This window comes from Myotis myotis, unplaced genomic scaffold (genome assembly GCF_014108235.1).
Source record: "Myotis myotis isolate mMyoMyo1 unplaced genomic scaffold, mMyoMyo1.p scaffold_m19_p_2, whole genome shotgun sequence".
Classification (NCBI taxonomy): Eukaryota; Metazoa; Chordata; class Mammalia; order Chiroptera; family Vespertilionidae; genus Myotis; species Myotis myotis.
The window spans coordinates 215,310,345-215,330,575 of NW_023416324.1; positions in this window are offsets into that span (position 1 = coordinate 215,310,345).

The following is a 20,231-nucleotide window of genomic DNA, read 5'->3' on the forward strand; positions in this document are numbered from 1 at the left end:
ACCAGAGCCATGTGCAGGTGCGCACCGGGGAAGTAGAGGCAGAACCGGAAGGCGATACATCCTGGTGACAGACCGGGCGGTCCAGTTACCCAGCGACCCTGGTCCGTGGACCCGTCGTCTGTGAGACGGAGGGAACCCGCGCGCCCGCCTCATCGTAAGAATGAAATGAGGCGATGGCTGTAACGCAGAGCGCAGACCTGCACACCGCAGAGTCAGCGCCCCTACGCATCGCTGCTGCTTTCATTTTACAGGGAAACCAGCGAGAAGACATGGCAGTGAGAGGCCAGCGGGACCAGACCTCGCCAAGGAGAAGGTTCCAGAGCCTGGGCAAGAGCAGCTCCTTAATGGCTTATTTCGATTTTTTCCATTTATTTAAAAATATATATTTTAAATTTATTTCAGAGGGAGAGGGAGAGAGAGAGGAACATCAATGATACCAGGACGCCAGGACTCCAGCACGCCTGCACGCCAGCATGTCAGGGTGCCAGGACGCCAGGACGCCAGGGCCAACGGTCCCTTTGAGGATCCGATGGCAGCCCCCTCGCAGAGCTCCTCTGCCCACACAGGGACACGTCGGTTGCCCAGGGAGCCGCGCCTGCATGTGGACTTGAAATTGGATGTTAATCAGCTGGGTGTCCAGCGCCGACAAAGCCCCATGTTCCTCCCCAAGGGAAGGTCGTCCTCAGGCTGCGGTGCTGCTGTTCCGAGGGCCCTGCTGAGGGTGCAGCCGCAGGCCCGACCCTCGGAGAGCTCAGCTGCTGGGCCAGGTGGCAGGGCAGAGGGTGCGGCATCGTCTGCGGGGATCGCCACCTCGGTCACCGCCTCTTGGCCTCCAGCCGGTCCTGCGAGGAGACAGCCTGCAGTCTACCGACCCGGTCCCCACCGGTGACCCTGCGGTCTGCGCCCTGCACCCTCCGTCCCCCGCCCCCCGCCCCGCCTCCAACGCTGTTACATCACAGTTCAGGGGGTCCCGCTGCAGAGCTCGCACGTGATGATGATGGAGGTGGCCTTTGATGACCACGGAGTGAGCTGCAGTTACAGGCCTGTGCCAGGTTTTCTTTTTCACGGAGTTTAAGTAACTTTTTGTTTCCATTCTTACTTAGCTGTCTTCAAAGCTCGTCCCATACTCCTCAATGGCTCAGCGTCATCAGTCATAGGCACATGGGACTTGCAACCACAACAAGGTACACTACACACCTGCTAGAATCGCTAAATCTTTACCAGACTGACACGGAGCAATGGCGAGGCTGTGGGGTACCCGGAAGCTCCCCACACCGCCGTGGGTGGAACACGGTGCAGCCACGGGCTAACAGCTTCCTGGGAAGGTACCACAGGACCCCAGCTATCCACTGTGAGGCGTCTACCCAAGACAACTGGAAAAAGTGTGTTCACACAAAGACGTACGCATAAATGTTCGTAGCAGCGTTACTTGCAAGAGCTAAAAACTAGGAGTAACCTGATATCATTCAACAGGTAAAGGGGTAAGCAAACTGTGGTACAGCGATCCAACCGACTCTTCCTCGGCCACAGAAGGGAACAAACTAAGGATACCTGGAACAATGCGGATGGCTCTCACCCACGCCCCGGCCGGTGTGGCTCAGTGGGTTGGAACGTTGTCCTGTGCACTGGAGGGTCGCAGGTTTGATTCCCATGAGGCACATACCTAGGTTGCAGGTTCGATCCCCGGTTGGAGCATGTACAGGGGGCAACTGAGCAATATGTCTCTCTCATCTCTCTCTCTCTCTCTCTCTCTCTCTCTCTCTCTCTCTCTCCCCCTCCCTCTCTAAAATCAATTTTAAGAAGTCAGATGCAAAAGAGATTATACTCTATAATTCCATTTCTAGAAATTCCAGGAAGGACGAAAGTAATCAAAATCTATAATGATGGAAAGTAGATCAACTATTTCCTGTGGGGGAGGCGGGTTGAGAGAGAACTTTTTGGAGTAACTAACGCTTTTTCTACCTTAATTGTGGTGGTGGTTACCGGGGTGTATACATTTGTCAAAACTCATTGAACTGTACACTGAAAATGGGTACATGTGATTTCAGGTAAACGATTCCACAATAGAGCTGACCTCTTAAAAGTCCACTGTACACAGGTGACTTGTAAATTTAAATCTCCAGCCCCTTCCTCTTCAGACTCAAGTGTCCACATGCTCACCCGCCATTTCCACTGGGTACACAAATATAATGGAAACTACTCAGCTTTTTTTAAAAAGGAAATTCTGACATGTGACCACACGGATCGATCTTGAGGACTTTATGCTGAGTGAAACAAGCCGGTCACAGAAAGACAAATACCGCATGATCTGGTTATGTGCGCTGCCTAAAACAGTCCAATTCAGAGAATCAGAGAGGGAATGGTGGTTGCTGGGAGCTGGGGGAGGAGAAATGAGTTTCCAATCAACGGGCATAAACAGTTCAGTCCCGCAAGATGAATCAGCCCTAGGACCCACCTGCAACATTGTATCCATAATCAGCAACATTGTATCCATCATCAGCGTCATTGTGTCCATCATCAGCGTCATTGTGTCCATCACCAGCAACACTGTATCCCTCGTCGGTGCCGCTGTGCTGTGCAGACAAAGGATTTGCTTCAGGTGAGTGACCTGAAGGACAGAGCACAGCTGAGTGTCCAGAAAACGGGTGGCCAGGAACCTGCTGTCCCCTCCGAAGAGCTGATGACCATTTTCGAGTTGATGGTCCTTCGAGCCCCATGAGGCAGGGTGTTTACAAGAGGTTCCATCTGCCAGGGCCAGAGAAAGGCCATCTAGACCAGAGGGTGCGGTGTCCAAAACGACCACAGTGTGTCCCCACAGCGCCGTCAGGGCCTGGCTCCCAAAGCTGCGCAGAGCAGCGTCTGTTCTGGGTGCAGGATGACAAGGGCCTCCTCACCGCAGCTCCACGGCCACCAGCCCAGAGCAAGCCTTCAGGCCTACTTCCTTTTTTCCTTTTAATGGAATGAACTATTTTTAAATGTATTTTTAAATTTATTTCAGAGAGGAAGGGAGAGGGAGAGAGAGAGACAAACATCAATGATGAGAGAGAATCATGGGTCGGCTGCCTCCTGCACTGGGGATTGAGCCACAACCCGGGCCTGTGCCCTGACCAGGAATGGAACCATGACCTCCTGGTTCATAGGTCCATGCTCAACCACTGAGCCACACTGGCCGGACCAGGTATGAAGTTTTAGACGTGCTTTCTGGCCCAGCATCTCCCACGGCAGGCATGTCAGAGGCGCACTGGGAGCCGCGGAAGTCACAGCCGCACCCTTTGTGTCTGTGGCTCTGGGGGATGGAGTTTCCCATCTGAGAGGGAGCAGCCAGGCCCCGGCCGGTTTGGTTCAGTGGATAGAGTGTCGGACTGCGGACCAAAGGGTCCCGGGTTTGATTCCAGTCAAGGACACGTACCTCCTTCCAGCCCAGACCTAGTGGGGGCACGTGCAGGAGACAACTGATCGATGTGTCTCTCTCACATCGATGTCTCTGTCTTTCCCTCTCTCTCCCACTCTCTCTAACAATCAGTGGGAAAATATCCTCGGGTGAAGATGAACAAAATAAAAACAATACTGATAAGAGGGAGCAGCTGGCACCGTCCCCCTGGCCCGCACAGCTGTGGGCTGTGGTCCTGTCCAGCAGCACCGGGAACACTGGCTCCAGCACGGGGCTCCCATCAGCCACCACTGCTGGGCCAGCAGCGAGGTTCACCTGTCCTAGAGCCGGCAGCCGTCCGGCCCGGTAACACGCCTGCAAACTCGGTCAGGAACGTGCAAGGCCGCCCCACCTCTCACCCTGGCCTCGATCCATGAGGCTCCTCTGCAGACGCCATCCCATCCTCTCCCCCAGGAAAACCCCGCTCCCCACTCTGGGCACAGTGGTCACTCACCTCCACGTCCCTCCGCCCACAGGGTGCCCCTGGGAGTGAGGTCTGTGTCAGCCGGGCACACAGTGTCAGCCGGGCACACACAGTGTCAGCCGGGCACACAGTGTCAGCTGGGCACACACAGTGTCAGCCGGGCACACTGTGTCAGCGGGACACACACAGTGTCAGCCGGGCACACGCAGTGTCAGCTGGACACACACAGTGTCAGCCGGGCACACATAGTGTCAGCTGGGCGCTGGTGTGGCTCCCTGGGCATCGCCCGAGCCCTCACCACAGCGTCGCAATGACCATGTTGCCACCGGCTCCCTGTCGCCTCTCCTGCTCGACCCGGAGAGCAGGACCTGCATTTACTACACCCTCTTCCCAGTGCCACCCTGCCTGGCCGCCGGCTTAGGGAACGAATGGGCTGATGAGTGGATGAAGTGATTGACCTGAGGCTGGAGGAGCTAATGAATGGGCTAATTGATCGATCACTGCGGGAGGCCCGAGGAGGTACGGAGAGAGAGCCTGGAGCCACAGACCCAAGGTCACCTTGAGCCAGGCCTGGCTGGACCGGCCCTGCCCCCACGAGGGTGCTGCGGGGACGAGGTGACTGCTCCCCGCCTGATCCACGGGTCCTGTGCAGCCACGGTCAGAGCAGAAGAGGCCACAGAAGACCCCCCCCCCCCCCCGCCTGCCCCCCGCTTCCAGCCCGGCCTCCTTTGCTCTTCTTCTTCGGAGAAAATAGACACAAAGCTCTTCACTGGGTTCTTGGGGGGGCAGAGGGGGGGTGTGGAGCGGGGGCAGGGGCTGAGCAGGAGCGGGGGGCAGGGGCTGAGCAGGAGCCGGAGCAGCCCTGATGGCCACAGCCCTGGTCTCGGGCACAGACTCAGAGCAGGAGGCCGGCTGGTCACCTCGGATGCCAGCCTCGTGGTGTGAGGAGGGCACTGCTGCCAGGAGCCGCTGGGCACACACAGGGGCATTTGGGGCCCCGTGGTCCAGCCCCCCCTACCCCCTCTGCTCCCCCCTCCCCCCTGGCAGACAGGCCTCTCTGTCCGGCCGCGGAGTCAGGGCGGTGCAGGATGACCTGCAATAATTGGCAGGTGGCCCCTGGCCGGGCTGCAGTTCTCGGGGGGCTCGTGAGAAGCAACCTGGGCGCCCGCCGAGCCGTGTTTAGCTCGGGCTCCGGGAAGCCTCGGCTGCTACAGCCAGAGAAGAGCCGGTGGCTGGAGCGCCGGCAGACAAGGCCTGGGAGGGCCTGGACGAGGAGGCCCCTCTGGCGCCGTCAGCGCTCCCGGCCTCCATGGGCGAGAGGGGACCTGCCCGACCCTGCTCCGCTCAGAGCTCAGGCCGAGGGGCGGAAGCGGGTCGCCCGGGAGAGGGGCTGTTTCTGGGCTGGAAGGCAGTGAGCGCCCCTGCAGAGGCCCAGGGTGCGCGTGGCCTTGAACTACTCACTTTGCATGAATCCCTGCGACACTGGGAAGACTCAGCTCCACCCCTCCCCCTCCCCCCTCCCGCCTCCTCCCCTCACCCCTTCCCTCCACCCCCCCCCCCCCCACACACACACCCACACCTGCCAGCACCGCGGCCTCCCCGGGAGCTGCCTCCAGGGCGGAACAAGCAGGTGATGAGAGTGCCCGGGAGCACATGCTCAGGGTCTGAGGAGAGGACTTCCTGGAACAGAAAGAAAATGATTTTTTATTTCAAACACTTGGAAAATACACGGAAAAGAGGAGGATCATTGCTGAGCAGTGAGTTAGAGGCCCAGAGGGTCACGTGAAAGAAATAGCTCATAATATGGAAACACAGGTGGATGGAACCAGAGAGCAGCAAGAGACTCAGAGAATGGGACAGGGGACTGGGCATCTAAAATACATTGTTATTGATCTCAGAGAGGAAGGGAGAGGGAGAGAGAGAGAGAGAGAAACATCCATGATGAGAGAGAATCCTGGATCGGCCGCCTCCTGTACACCCCCTACTGGGGATCAAGCCTGCAACCTGGGCATGTGCCCCTGACCAGGAATCAAACCCGGGACCCTTTAGCCCCCAGGCTGACGCTCTATCCACTGAGCCACACCAGCCAGGACCAGCCAACACCGTTTTGACCTTAACTCCCGATTGCTGACTAACCATGAGCTCCCAGCCTCGTCAGAATGATCCCACCGAGGTGCAGGCCCGACAACCGCCTGGCCAGCGGCACCGGCGGCCTCCGCACCTGCCTGGCTCTGGGCTGCCGTTTCCACCGGAGCTGCGGCTCCGGAGGGCGAGGCCACTTCCCCCGAGAGCTGGCCGAGGAGAGGCCGGGCGCTCAGCGTCTCTGGAAGATGCGAAGCCAGCGGGGCGGCCGCGCCCTCTTCCAGGACTGCAGAGGCCACCCCAGGTGAGGGTGACACTCAGGGAAGCCGCGTGGCCCTGGAGACCTGACCAGGCCCTGGCGGACCTGCAGGCCTGGGTTCTGCCCGCACAGACCCTCAGCTCCGTGACTCCCTGGAGAGCCCTCCCCGTGAGCAGGTGAAGCTCATGGAGAAGATGGGCGGCACCTGGTCACCTCCTCGGGCTGCCGGCTCCGGGCTGGGCCGGGCCCGTGTGTCAGCCAGAGGCTCCCCCTCCTGCACCACCAGGAGCCTGCAGAGCCCAGGGGCCTTCGAGGGGCCCCTCTGCACCCCCTGGTGTCTGGCTCCTGCCTGGGCCTCTCCTTGCAACCACAAGGCAGGTCTTTTAACCAACCTGGGCCCACTCCATGCCGTGGGCCAGAGGAAAACAATAAAGCTTTTTGCAGCAAAAAAAAAAAGAAGGAGGAGGAGGAGGGAGAAGAAGGGAAATGAAAAGAGGGAACGCCCTGAGCAGGAGGCTTCCCCCTCCCTGTCTCCCTGGGGAGGGAGGGGGCTGTGGAGCTGTGGGGGGCGCGCCTGGGGGAGGGGAGAGGTGGTCCCGGAGGAAGAACTGTGGAGCCGCCGCCAGCACTGACCTGCATGTGCGGACGTGGTGGGGCAGCACGGGGCCTGCGAGCCGCACTCTGAGGCTGCAGTGTCACCACCTCGATGGCGGTGGGTCTCCAATCGGCACGTGTGGCTGCAGGGCCGGCGCCTTGCCCGTCTGGGGACGCCTGGCTAGAGGTAAACTTCCAGGTGCTCAGTGGCTCCGGGAGACACAGGGCACTACACACACACCACACGCACACACACACATGCACACGCACACACGCACACACACATGCACATGCACACACACACGCACACACGCACGCACACACGCACGCACACATGCACACGCACACGTTCTGCTTTTTTGTTTTGTCATCTCCCTTCCCTCCTTGCCATTCCAAAGTGCCGCCCCCCCCCCCCCCCATCTGATTCCCTCCACTTCTCTGGTCAGAAACTGGCCGAGGCCTGCGGCTCCGACCTTCCCGACCAGGATGCTTCTCAATCCGGAGGCCAAGGAACGAGGCCACGGCCACTTCTCCGTTCTGTGCCCGGTGTGTGCGGCGGGGTCGGAGCAAAGACCCCAGGCAGCGCCAGGCCTCACTGCCCACATGGCCGAGGCCCGAGCTGACGGACACAAAGAGGCAGGCTTTCCATCCCGACCAGCAGGGCTCAGGGGTTGAGCGTCCACCTATGAACCAGGAGGCCAGGGCTCGATTCCCGCTCAGGGCACATTCTCAGGTTGCGGGCTCGACGCCCAGTGTGGGGTGTGCAGGAGGCCGGGATCGAGGATCCTCGCTCATCATGGATGTTCCTCTCTCTCTCTCTCTCTCTCTCTCTCTCTGCTTCCCTCCCTCTCTGAAGGCCCCTGCGTGGGCCCTGCCCCATGGCACACACCTCTGCCCCGCACAGATGAGAGGTGCTGAGCACCCTGCTGACTGCTGGGCCCCTGCAGAGCAGGGCCAACTCCCAGCCACACGGCATTCCTGGCAGGAAAAGCCTCCTTATTCCCCCTGCACCAACGAGAGACAGCCCGTGAAGACCCCTGCCTGCGGGAGGCAGGGCGCCCAGGCCCTCGGTCCTTGGAACTCGCTGGGCCCCGCAGGCAGGGGGCAGCGTCGCCCGAGGCCTCCATGCCAGCAGGCCACTGAGAGCGCTCAGGCCCACGGGGGGAGGAGCCTCGATGGCCGAGCCACGAGCAGGTGACCGGGGAGTGTGGCCGCACTGCATGGTCAGACCTGCGGTTACGGCGAGCCCAGAGGGCTGAGTCTGCAAACAGGGGCTGGAGGGGGGGAATGTGGACGGGCAGGGCATCCATTCCCGTGGCTCCCGAGAGCCAGGATCTGTGCTGGAAGCCGGCGCCGGCATCTGGAGACGTCTTTGTCAGCATCCCGCGTCAGCTGGATAACGTCAGAGTCATGGGCCATCCGAGCCAGGCCAGATGGAGGCAATACGGCACATGGAGTGAGCAGCCTGGTCCTGGGCTGCCCTCCACCCCCTGCTGCTTCCAGCATATCTTCCTGCTGGTCACCCCCGCGCCCCCACCCCCCGCATTCCCCTTCCAGTCACCACCAGGAACAGCTGGGGGTCTTCCCTTCTTCCTGCCGAAATCGGCTCCTGGGGAAGGGGCTGGCCCAGGGTCCCTGTATTCACATGGCCCGGGGTGGGCGCCTGCGGTACAGGGCCACACTCCCATGTGGACCTGGCCCGGGCAGGGGGAGGCAGGAGGCACCGTGACGTAATCAGGATGGCTTTGGGGGGGGGGCACTCGCCCCGCTCTGCCTGTCACTTCCTGGGGGGCACTGGCCTCCGTGGCTTGGCCTCAGTTTCCTCCTCTGTCAGGAGGGACATGACTTCGGTGGCACACGTTCCCTTCGTGGGAACCAGCCACGGCGGCCTGGCAGGAACCCTCTCACAGGCCCTGGGAGGCCCCAGGTGCTTATGGCGAGGCGGGACCGCATCCCTAGCCGGCTCCAGCCACCCCAGGCGATGCTGCACCGTGGGAACAGCCTCCAGAAAGGCCCACCGGGGTCGGCCGGGCCCCACGGACGAGGCACAGCTGTGGTTTCCATGGGAGCGTTCGGGGTCCTGTGGATGGTTTGACAGTACGCGATCCAGGGCTCCCCCGGGAGAGGGGGTGCCTGGGTTCACTCCCTGCAGGGGTGCCACACACACTGCAGGTAGACCCATGTCTCCCTTTTTGCAGTGGTTCTCAACCTGTGGGTCGAGACCCCTTTTGCGGTCGAACGACCCTTTCACAGGGGTGGCCTAAGACCATCGGAAAACACATATATAATTACATATTGTTTTGTGATTAATCACTCTGCTTTAATGATGTTCAATTTGTCACAATGAAATTGGGGGTCACCACAGCATGAGGAACTGTATTAAAGGGTCGCGGCGTTAGGAAGGTTGAGAACCACTGCTTTAAGGCGAAGAGCGCCCCCAGCCTCGGGCAGGCGCGTTGCTTGGGGAGGGTTGTCAGGAGGCAGCTGTGGACAACCTCGTTCCCATCATCGTCCCTCCTCCCTCCCGGTCAGCAGCTCACCTCGCTCCGAGCCTCCCCACAGGACTGGAAATCCAGAATGTTCCACAGACCCCACCGCCTGGCCCAGACCAGAAGGCAGGGCCACAGATGATCATTATGGGTATTCATAGGTGTGTGGGCTTTTTAAATTCTCCATGGAAGAGGTCGTCGGGGTTCGGAAGGAGATTTTAGAATCACTTTTTATAGCTGACGAGGCATTTAAAATAGCCGTTAGGACAGACGGCCTCTCTGAAGCCCAGGCCGCTGAGGTGGACACAATGACGCCCTGTGGACTTGCTACAAATTGTTTACTTTGCTGCCGATCCAACGCAGAGAGAGGGCTCTCTGTGCCGGGGGTGGCATAGGTGTCAGCCCGACAAGAACTCCCCACCTCAGCCCGTTCCTCCCTCCCCTCAGCTGTGCGCTGTGGAACGGTGCCGGTCCGGCTGCGGGCCCCGACCAGGCCCAGGGGTGGGCTGAGCTGAGCTGAGCTGGGCCGGGTGGGTTTGTCATGTCACTGCATTTCAGACCCTGGGGTGCAGGGAATGGTGCAGGGAATGGGCAGAGCAGCGACTTCACTGAGGATGAAGGAAGGGCATGTTGGAAGGAGGGGAGGGGTGCCTTTCCTCATAGCTCAGGCCTAACTGGACTCCATGACCATGCGAATCCCGCCTTCCCCTTAGCTCACCCTGCTCGCTATCTGCTTCCGGCTGAATTGTGCGGTCCCCCCCCTCCCCCCGCCCCAGTTCCTATGTTGAGCCCCTAATCCCCAGTGTGTCAGAATGTGACTGTATTTGGTGACGGGTCCTATGAAGACGAAGTTAGGAGGAGGCCGGTGGGGTGGCCCGAATCCTATCCGACTGGGATGCTTATAAGAGGAGATTAGGATGCACAGAGGGACACCAGGAAGGGTGGGCAGAGCGGAGGGCCACGTGAGGACACGGCGGAGACGGCCAAGGACAGCGGCCGCAGAGGGAACCGAGCCTGCCAGCACCGTGGTCCTGGACTTCCAGCCTCCAGAACTGCGAGGAAATGCGTTTCTGCTGGTCCAGCCCCCCCCCCCCCCTCTTCTGTGAGGAGCCCTGGCCATTCCCCACGGTCCCCAAAGCACAGAGCCCGGAGGCTGTCCCGGCTCCAGTCCCTAGTCTGCAGGCGGGAAAGCTTTGCATCTGCCCGGCAGGGCTGCTGTGAGGGCTCCGACCACAGATGCCAGAGCAGACGCTGCCTGTGCCATCCCGGCTGTCAAATCCCCCTCGTTACTGTCAGATGGCGATCAGCGTTCCTCCGGTGCTGACGGACCCTCGTCCAACGCCTCTCCTAGGACCGCTCGCCCTTGATTTGCTGGTTTTGGAGCAAAGAATTCGGAGATTTTAGCAACCCTAGAGACTCGCCCTCTCGGTGCCGGCTGTAGCAGGACTCCACGGGGGACATTTATGGTGTCTGCCGCCCCTAAACCAGTTCCCTCTCCATGGCTTGGCACCTCACCAGTTTCCCAGAAGGCCAGCATGTGCGGCAGCATCGACAAGGCGAAGGGGCTGGCAGTCCGTATGCATGGTCTCCACAGGCTGCTCCCCTTCTTCTCAGCCTCTGATAAATGTCTTGGCACGATTCTGCCCTGACATAATGTTTTCTCTCCCCAAAGAAATATATATAGTAGAGGCCCGGTGCACAAAATCCATGCACGGATAGGGTCCCAGGCCCGGCGATCAGGACCAATCAGGGCCTTCCTTCCCCCTGCTGCCAGCTGCTGGCTGAGGCCTTCCTTCATTCCGTGCCGCCCCCTGGTGGTCAGTGCACGTCATAGCGAGTGGTCAAACTCCTGGTCGGTGGAACTCCCGAGGGGACAATGTGCATATTAGCCTTTTATTATGTAGGATAGCCTGACCGGCGGGGCTCAGTGGTTGAGCATCGACCTATGAACCAGGAGGGCAAGGTTCAATTCCCTGTCAGGGCACAGGGCCAGGTTGTGGGCTCCATCCCCAGTAGGGGGCGTGCAGGAGGCAGCTGATCCATGATTCTCTCTCATCATTGATGATTCTTTCTCTCCCTCTCCCTTCCTCTCTGCTATTAATATAAACACATTTACGAATAAAAAAAGAAATGTATATACACATTTAAAGTGCTGTGATCCCGTCTCCTCTCTACCTGCCCCGCGGATGTGCAGGGGACGCGGGGCTCACACTGGCCTCCTTTTCTGGAGCAGGTTCCCCGGGACAGCGTGGCCACAAGTAATGACGGCTTAGGTCCTGCCCAACAGTCCCGGCCATTGATCCACATTTAGTTTGCTTGTCCTGAAGCTCCTGGGCTGTGGCCGCCTCCGAATATAAACTGATACACGAGAGTCTCCGAGCTCGCGCCGCCGGCCTTGGCTGGCCTCCTGGCCGCACGCCGCCCTCCACCTTAACGTCCCTGCATGAAAGGGCCTCCTCAGCCCGCTCCTGGCGGCGGATCCCTGTGGCTTTCCCCTTTCGGACACATCTTTCTGCCAACACGCGGCCCCTGCGCTGGCTGCACGCGGCCCCTCACACTCCCCTCGCTGTTCAAACGCCACGGAGCAGCCAGCACGCACTCCTGAACGCAGCGCCACCGACCCAGCACGGTCAGGTCCCCTCGCTGGCTCCCGGCTTTGCAGACCTGCCTGTTCCTGGCTGGTAGCTTCAGCCCCAGCATTGTAGCGACGCTGCCATGTGAAAAGTGAGGGGTCCCCATTTGCACCAACAGTGGACCCCGTCTATGATTTCCTTCATGTCTGACGTCTCTCCCTCCCCCGGCCTCAGGCCCCTCTCTCCCCAGGGCCACTGTCTGCCTGAACCCTCTCGCGCCTCTGCCCCCGACACCGGCTCCTTTCTGACTACAAAACCCTCTTGCCTGGAGCCCGCTGCCTATTTCTCACGGCCAAATAAAACAGTCATGTGACTTCTGTATGTCTTTCCTTTAAGGCCCGAAGGAAAATTAACAGCTGTAAATGGACTGGGTGGAATGTGAGCTTTTGTTTGTTTGTTTGTTTGTTTGTTTTTGTTAATCTTCACCTGAGGATATTTTTCCATTGGTTTTTGGGGAGAGTGGAAAAGAGAGGGAAGGACGGAGAGAAACATCGATGTGAGAGAAACACATTGATTGGTTGCCTCTTGTGTGGGCCCCAAGCGGGGCCCAGGCTGGGGAGGAGCCTGCAACCAAGGTGCCAGCCCTTGAGCAGAATCGAACCCAGGACCCTTTGGTCCGCAGGCCGACCCTCTATCCACTGAGCCAAACCGGCCAGTGCTGACTGGGAGCTTTAATAGCTGCATCACACACAGGGCTTCATGGAAACTCCTGTTTTGTTTTGTTTGTTTGTTTGAAATGTATTTTTATTGATTTCAGAGGGAGAGAGAGATGGAAACATCAATGATGAGAGAGAATCATGGATCGGCTGCCTCCTGCACGCCCCTCACTGGGGATCGAGCCTGCAACCTGGGCCTGTGCCTGTGACCAGGAATCAAACCAGTGACCTCCTGGTTCATAGGTCAGCACTCAACCACTGAGCCACGCCGGCCGGGAGGAAACTCCTGTTTTTTAAGAGATGAGCAGTTAGAGCCAGAGGTAACAGAACAGGCAAAGATTCACAGCGAAGAATATTCAAAGGCATCAGCCAGTGAACAAAACAGGGCCGGATACATGTAGACATTCATTTCTAATTTATTGTTGAAAGTATTACAGATGTCCCCCGCCCCCCATCGGCCCCTTGTAGCCCACCCCGCCCTCCACCGAACATGTATTAAAACTGAAAACCAAGAGAACCATTTTTCAGAGCCGGCGGATAACCCATTCACTGGGCCAGCTCTCCCTTGGCCGCCTCGCGGGCGAGTGTTCGGAAAGCTGCTTAGCTCCTGTGAAATGAGGCATACCTTCCAAGATGTCCTTTCCAAACTTAAATTTGAACCTGGAATAAAATGCAATTCCTCACTCCCCAGGCCCTGCATCTGCTGGCAGAAAACGCGAAACAAATTTTCTATTATACAGCAGAATCCACGCCAGCTCACCCTCATGTTTCTCATCAACATGCCTTCTTTCCTCTGCTCCCATCACTTCCAACTCTCTGTGGGGCCCTCGCACAAGCCCTCTGCTCTTCTCCGCAGCGCCCCGTCTGGCTGCAGTTTCTGGCCGCGGGGCCACTGGAGGCCGGGGCGCGCCCAGCGGCTCCTGCGCGGTCCTTGGGGTCTTCGAGCCTCTGCCACTGAAACCACGGGCCCCGTGCCCCGGGCCCTCCCAGCTCAGGTGGAGTATTTTAAAGGAAAGGCTGCGCTCGTCCTGAGAAGGCAAACACGGATGGAGCCACACGATTGCCCAATCCGGCCTTTGAGAAAACAAATCGCTGTCTCAGTGCCACCAGGGCCCCTGCTGGAATCATTTCCACCGCGGCCGCGGGACAGAGACTCGGGTTCTGGCTCAGACAGGGCGGCCAATAGCCCGCCGTTGGCACCCGCCCACCTGGGCCTGCGGCCTGCGGCCTGTGGCGGGCAGCTGCCTCCGGGCCGGCCTGGCCTGCCCCCATCCTCCGTCCCCGTGGGGTTGTTTAAAATACATGGGCATGTTTTCAGCTTGAAACTATTGAAAACATTTCCAATAAGCTTTTCTAATTACGAGGCCTGCGATTTGGAGAGTGAATGTCTCCAGGGGGCCTCGGACGAGGGCCTTTCTGAGAAAGTAGCCAGGCCACGTGCACCTGGGCCTCGGGGGGCCGAGCCGGGGCGGACGGGGGTCCCGTCAGCCACAGTCCCCTTCCAGAACCTTCCTGCCTGCTGTGCTGTCCTCTCTCCTCAGCCTGGAAGGTGCACGTATGGGCTAGCAACCCAAGGACCCAGGAGCCAGGCCGTCTCCCAGCTTCATGCAGGCAACGGTGTGGTTGACTCGAAAGACAGCACAACCCCGGCCGGCCTGCCGACTGAAGGGCCCCGGGTTCGATTCTGGTCAAGGGCACGTACCTCGATTGCAGGCTCCTGGCCCTGGTCGGGGGCGTGCGGGAGGCCACCAATGGATGTGTCTCAGATCGGTGTTTCTCTGTCTCTCCCTCTCCCTTTCACTCTCTCTAAAAATAAATGGAAAAAATGTCCCTGGGTGAGGACTTAAAAAAAAAAGCACAAAGCCCCCCCCCCCCCCCCCCACACACACACACACACGGAGCTGGTCTTCCACATGCGGGGCCTGGGCCGGACGCCCTTTCCTCAGCCGTCGGGGAGCAGGTGATGCGAGGTGGCGTCACACTTTCCCGTTAGCTTTTCCCCGCGCAGCGCGGAGGAATGTGATTGTGTGGTCTCTCGCGCCGTTCAACGCCACGGCTCTGACCAGCAGAAAAATGCAGAAAAATGCGTCCCTGCGTCCCCCTGCCCGTCCCACTGGGCCGAGTTTGCACAACGGAGCGGAAAGGCCCGCGGGCCCCCGAGACGCGGCGCGGCCCTGAGGTTGTCATCCCCTCTTCAATCTTCCTCATCGCATCTCCAGGAACGCCAGGGTGTTGTGAAACCCTCCAAACAAACCCACGAGTCAGAAACCAAATAAACATACAGCCGCTGGGCGGGGGCAGCGGGGAGGGCTGTGAAATCTCCGTTTCCTTCCTAGGCAGCAGCACCCGGGGCGGGGGGGCGCTGTCTGGGAACTGCCGTCTGAAGATGCACTCCCCACCTGGGGGCTGTCGGGATGAGAGAACGGGTCCCCCTGACACGGGGGCAGCGGAGGGTGGGAGGAAGAGGCTGCACCTGGGAGCCATAGGAGACACGGTTTGGAGGTGGGATGGGGGGGTCCAAAGACAGGACCACGGTGGGACCCGCCTGGAGAGGGTTAAAGGATGCCTGCACACCTCTCTCTTTTTAAAAAAATGTATTTTATTGATTTCAGAGAGGAAAGGAGAGGAACAGAGATAGAAACATCAATGGTGGGAGAGAACCATGGATCGCCTGCCTCCTGCACGCCCCACACTGGGGATCAAGCCCGCAACCGGGGCCTGTGCCCTGACTGGGAATCGAACTGTGACCTCCTGGCTCATAGGTCGAAGCTCAGCCACTGAGCCACGCCAGCCGGGCTGCACACCTCTGTTAACTGGGGACACCTGAACTCCTCTGAGGAGGAGCAAACTTTGTCGGTCACCCCAAAATGCAGAGAAGTTAAGCCATCCCTTCCCCATATCTTTTCCCCTTTATTTCTTTTGCATTTAGGTTTTAAAAAGAAGTGGCTTAATGCAAAGAATATGATTTCATGAAACTCTACTGTGAAATAACGCCACCGAGTCTAAGAAGGCAGAGACGACACAATTACCTTTATGGAAGCACTTCTCGTCTCACCTGCCAAGTGTTTCCTAGAGCCGGATTGGTCAGAGCTGTGGGCGGGGCTGTCTCTCCAGGCCGTACCCATATAGCATAGCTTAGTGAATTTTGTTTTTTTAAAAATATATATTTTATTGATTTTTTACAGAGAGGAAGGGAGAGGGATAGAGAGTCAGAAACATCGATGAGAGAGAAACATCGATCAGCTGCCTCTTGCACACCCCCTACTGGGGATGTGCCCGCAACCAAGGTACATGCCCTTGACCAGAATCGAACCTGGGACCCTTCAGTCCGCAGGCGGACGCTCTATCCCCTGAGCCAAACCCTTAGGGCGCGTAGTGCATTTTGATTGGTTGATCCGGTCATTAGGTATTTTTAGGATTGCTACTGATGCCTCCACTGCCTCTCTAAGAGTGGGGAGGTTTAAACAAAACCCAGTGAAGGGCCTTCGAGTTCCAGGAAGCTGGGTTCGAATCCTTGTTCCTCTAACAGTGGGAGCTCCAGCTTCGGTTTGCTCACCTCCCGTTCGTCTCACCCACAGCGATGCACAGCCTCCCGGGAACCAGAGCTACTCGCCCTCCCAGGCGAGTGCCAACAGCCTCCCGGGCCCCCTTCAAGCAGGTGGAACAGAGACCAACCAATAGGCATCAGGTAGCGGGGACGCGTCTCACAGGTCCTGACCGTTCAGACTCCCCTGCAGGCACCTGATCTCCGCCAGCCCACATGCGGAGGCCTAGGCTCGGCCTGGCTGCTCTCGTGACACATTGCGAGGAGCCAGGCGGCTTCCTCTGCCTGCCCGGCTCAGCCCTCAGCCAGGCATCCGGTTCCCCGCTGCAGCCATCGAGTCTGATCAGACTGCTCATCAGTTATGAACCTCTGCCTCCCGGGCCTCCTGTGCCCCCAGCTCTCAGCCGGGGAGGGGCCGAGCTCTCTGTGGTTAGTTTGTTCTGTATTATCAGAGAGGAATTTTCAAGCAATTTCCCAGCCCGTGGCTAGTTTATGGCGGGCGGTGTCCCTACGCGAGGCTCCCATGTCCGCATGTGCACACACAGCCCGCTGCACTGTTAGTCAGAAACGCACACATGCACGATGGTTGTCTTCACATTTAAGAAATGTATATATTTTTATTGATGTCAGAGAGGAAGGGAGAGGAAGGGAGAGAGAGAAACATCAATGATGAGAGAGAATCATGGATCGGCTGCCTCCTGCACCCCCCACACTGGGGATCGAACCTGCAACCGGGGCCTGTGCCCTTGGCTGGGAATCAAACCATGGCCTCCTGGTTCATAGGTCAACCCAACCACTGAGCCACGCCGGGCCCGGCTGTCTTCACATTTTGAAGAACGTTCCCATGGACAGGTACTAGATCTACTCGCTGTTTCTCCAGAAAAACAGAAAGAAATGGAACCAAGAAGAGGCGTCTGTGGGAACATGTTTGTTCCCCCAAATCAGGAAGAACGTGCCTCATTAGTTTGAGCTGCAGGAAAATGGAACTACCTGCTCCTGGCCGGGCGGCCGGTCACTGACCCGGGAGGAGGACAGCCCTGACCCAGCGTTTCAGGAGGGAACGCAAAGGCTTCCCACCCAGCGAGGACCGTGGTTCCTTCGGACCAGACGCCCGGCTCCCGCCGTTGGGCCGCCCGTCTGTGCTCCCAGGAAGCGGGCTGCTCCGGGGCCGGCGGGCTCGGTCCCACCTCCCTTCACTGGCTCAGCCCCTTTCCTTCCCCGGCAGAGTCTCACAGTTTAGGGCAGTGGTTCTCAACCTTCTGGCCCTTTAAATACAGTTCCTCATGCGGTGACCCAACCATAACATTATTTTCGTTGCTACTTCATCACTGTCATGTTGCTACTGTTATGAATCGTCATGTAAATATCTGATATGCAGGATGGTCTTAGGCGGCCCCTGTGAAAGGGTCGTTCGACCGCCAAAGGGGTCGCGACCCACAGGTTGAGAACCGCTGGTTTAGGGTTCATGTGTACACACGCTGGGCATTTTGTTTGGCGTGGTTTCTGCTTTCTGAGAGCGAGAGGTTACAGTAAAAGGAAGGAAGAACTCACACGTCCACAGTCCCATCACTTAGAATCGATGCTAACTTTTTTGTCATATCTGCTTCTTGTCCATTTTTTAGGGAGAAGAAAAGGGAGAGAGGAAAGAAGGAAATCAGGCAAGGGAGGAGGGAGGGAGGGAGAGGGGGGAGGAGGGAGGGAGGGAGAGAGGGGTGAGTCGAGGAGAGATATTAGCTAATGTCCCCCAAACCGCAAACCCTCCGCCGGCCCCGGAGCACCTCCTCTCCACACCTCCCTGGAGGCTGAAGTGATCGGGTATCATTCCATTTCTTAAAACCCTTTTCTAGGAACATATGCCTTCACTAGATGCGTGCACGCGTTCGCGCGCGCACACACACACACACACACACACACACACACACTGTATGGTTTTATTTTAAAAATAATGTCTGTAACCCATCAATCTGCATCTTGCTTTGGACACACTACCTTATGTTTAAGACCTATTATTGCTGATTATATCAACTTTATTTCTAATTTTTAATTGCTGTACAATATTTCATCATTGGAGAATACCACATTTTACTTATTTCTGTGCTGAAGGATTCCTGTCGTTCCCTTCTTCCTGCTGCTACAAACAATGCAGTAGCAGACACTCATATAGGACCCTCACGGACCACAGGAGTGTGCATAGGGCCCTCACAGACCACAGGAGTGTGCATAGGGCCCTCACAGACCACAGGAGTGTGCATAGGACCCTCACGGACCATAGGAGTGTGCATAGGGCCCTCATGGACCACACAGGAGTGTGCATAGGACCCCTCATGGACCACACAGGAGTGTGCATAGGACCCATATGGAACCACACAGGAGTGTGCATAGGACCCATATGGAACCACACAGGAGTGTGCATAGGACCCTCACGGACCATAGGAGTGTGCATAGGGCCCTCATGGACCACACAGGAGTGTGCATAGGACCCTCATGGACCACACAGGAGTGTGCATAGGGCCCTCATGGACCACACAGGAGTGTGCATAGGACCCTCATGGACCACACAGGAGTGTGCATAGGGCCCTCATGGACCACACAGGAGTGTGCATAGGACCCTCATGGACCACACAGGAGTGTGCATAGGACCCTCATGGACCACACAGGAGTGTGCATAGGACCCTCATGGACCACACAGGAGTGTGCAAAGGACCCTCATGGACCACATAGGAGTGTGCATAGGACCCTCATGGACCACACAGGAGTGTGCATAGGACCCTCACGGACCATAGGAGTGTGCATAGGGCCCTCATGGACCACACAGGAGTGTGCATAGGACCCTCATGGACCACACAGGAGTGTGCATAGGACCCTCATGGACCACACAGGAGTGTGCATAGGACCCTCATGGACCACAGGAGTGTGCATAGGACCCTCAAGGACCATAGGAGTGTGCATAGGGCCCTCATGGACCACACAGGAGTGTGCATAGGACCCTCATGGACCACACAGGAGTGTGCATAGGACCCTCACGGACCATAGGAGTGTGCATAGGGCCCTCATGGACCACAGGAGTGTGCATAGGACCCTCACGGACCATAGGAGTGTGCATAGGGCCCTCATGGACCACAGGAGTGTGAATAGGACCCTCATGGACCACACAGGAGTGTGCATAGGACCCTCATGGACCACACAGGAGTGTGCATAGGACCCTCATGGACCACACAGGAGTGTGCATAGGACCCTCACGGACCATAGGAGTGTGCATAGGGCCCTCATGGACCACAGGAGTGTGCATAGGACCCTCACGGACCATAGGAGTGTGCATAGGGCCCTCATGGACCACAGGAGTGTGCATAGGACCCTCATGGACCACACAGGAGTGTGCATAGGACCCTCATGGACCACAGGAGTGTGCATAGGACCCTCATGGACCACACAGGAGTGTGCATAGGACCCTCATGGACCACACAGGAGTGTGCATAGGACCCTCATGGACCACACAGGAGTGTGCATAGGACCCTCATGGACCACACAGGAGTGTGCATAGGACCCTCATGGACCACACAGGAGTGTGCATAGGACCCTCATGGACCACACAGGAGTGTGCATAGGACCCTCATGGACCACACAGGAGTGTGCATAGGACCCATATGGAACCACACAGGAGTGTGCATAGGACCCTCATGGACCACACAGGAGTGTGCATAGGACCCTCATGGACCACAGGAGTGTGCATAGGACCCTCATGGACCACACAGGAGTGTGCATAGGACCCTCATGGACCACAGGAGTGTGCATAGGACCCTCATGGACCACACAGGAGTGTGCATAGGACCCATATGGAATCACACAGGAGGCTGCCTAGCGAATATCTTAATGCATAATTTCCAGGACACATTTTAGACACATTTTCCACTTTCATAGACACCAAGATGCCTTTACCACTTCACATTTCCAGCAACTTTTTATGAGAGTATCATTTCTCCTACAACTTGCCAGCAGCGGAGATAGCCTGACGACTAGATTTATAAATACTATGGGTGAGGAGTTGCTCTTTGTGCTTCTTATTTGCCTTCTCTGAGTATATCTCTGTTTGCTTGCTTGTTGGCATTCACATTTCCTCTTC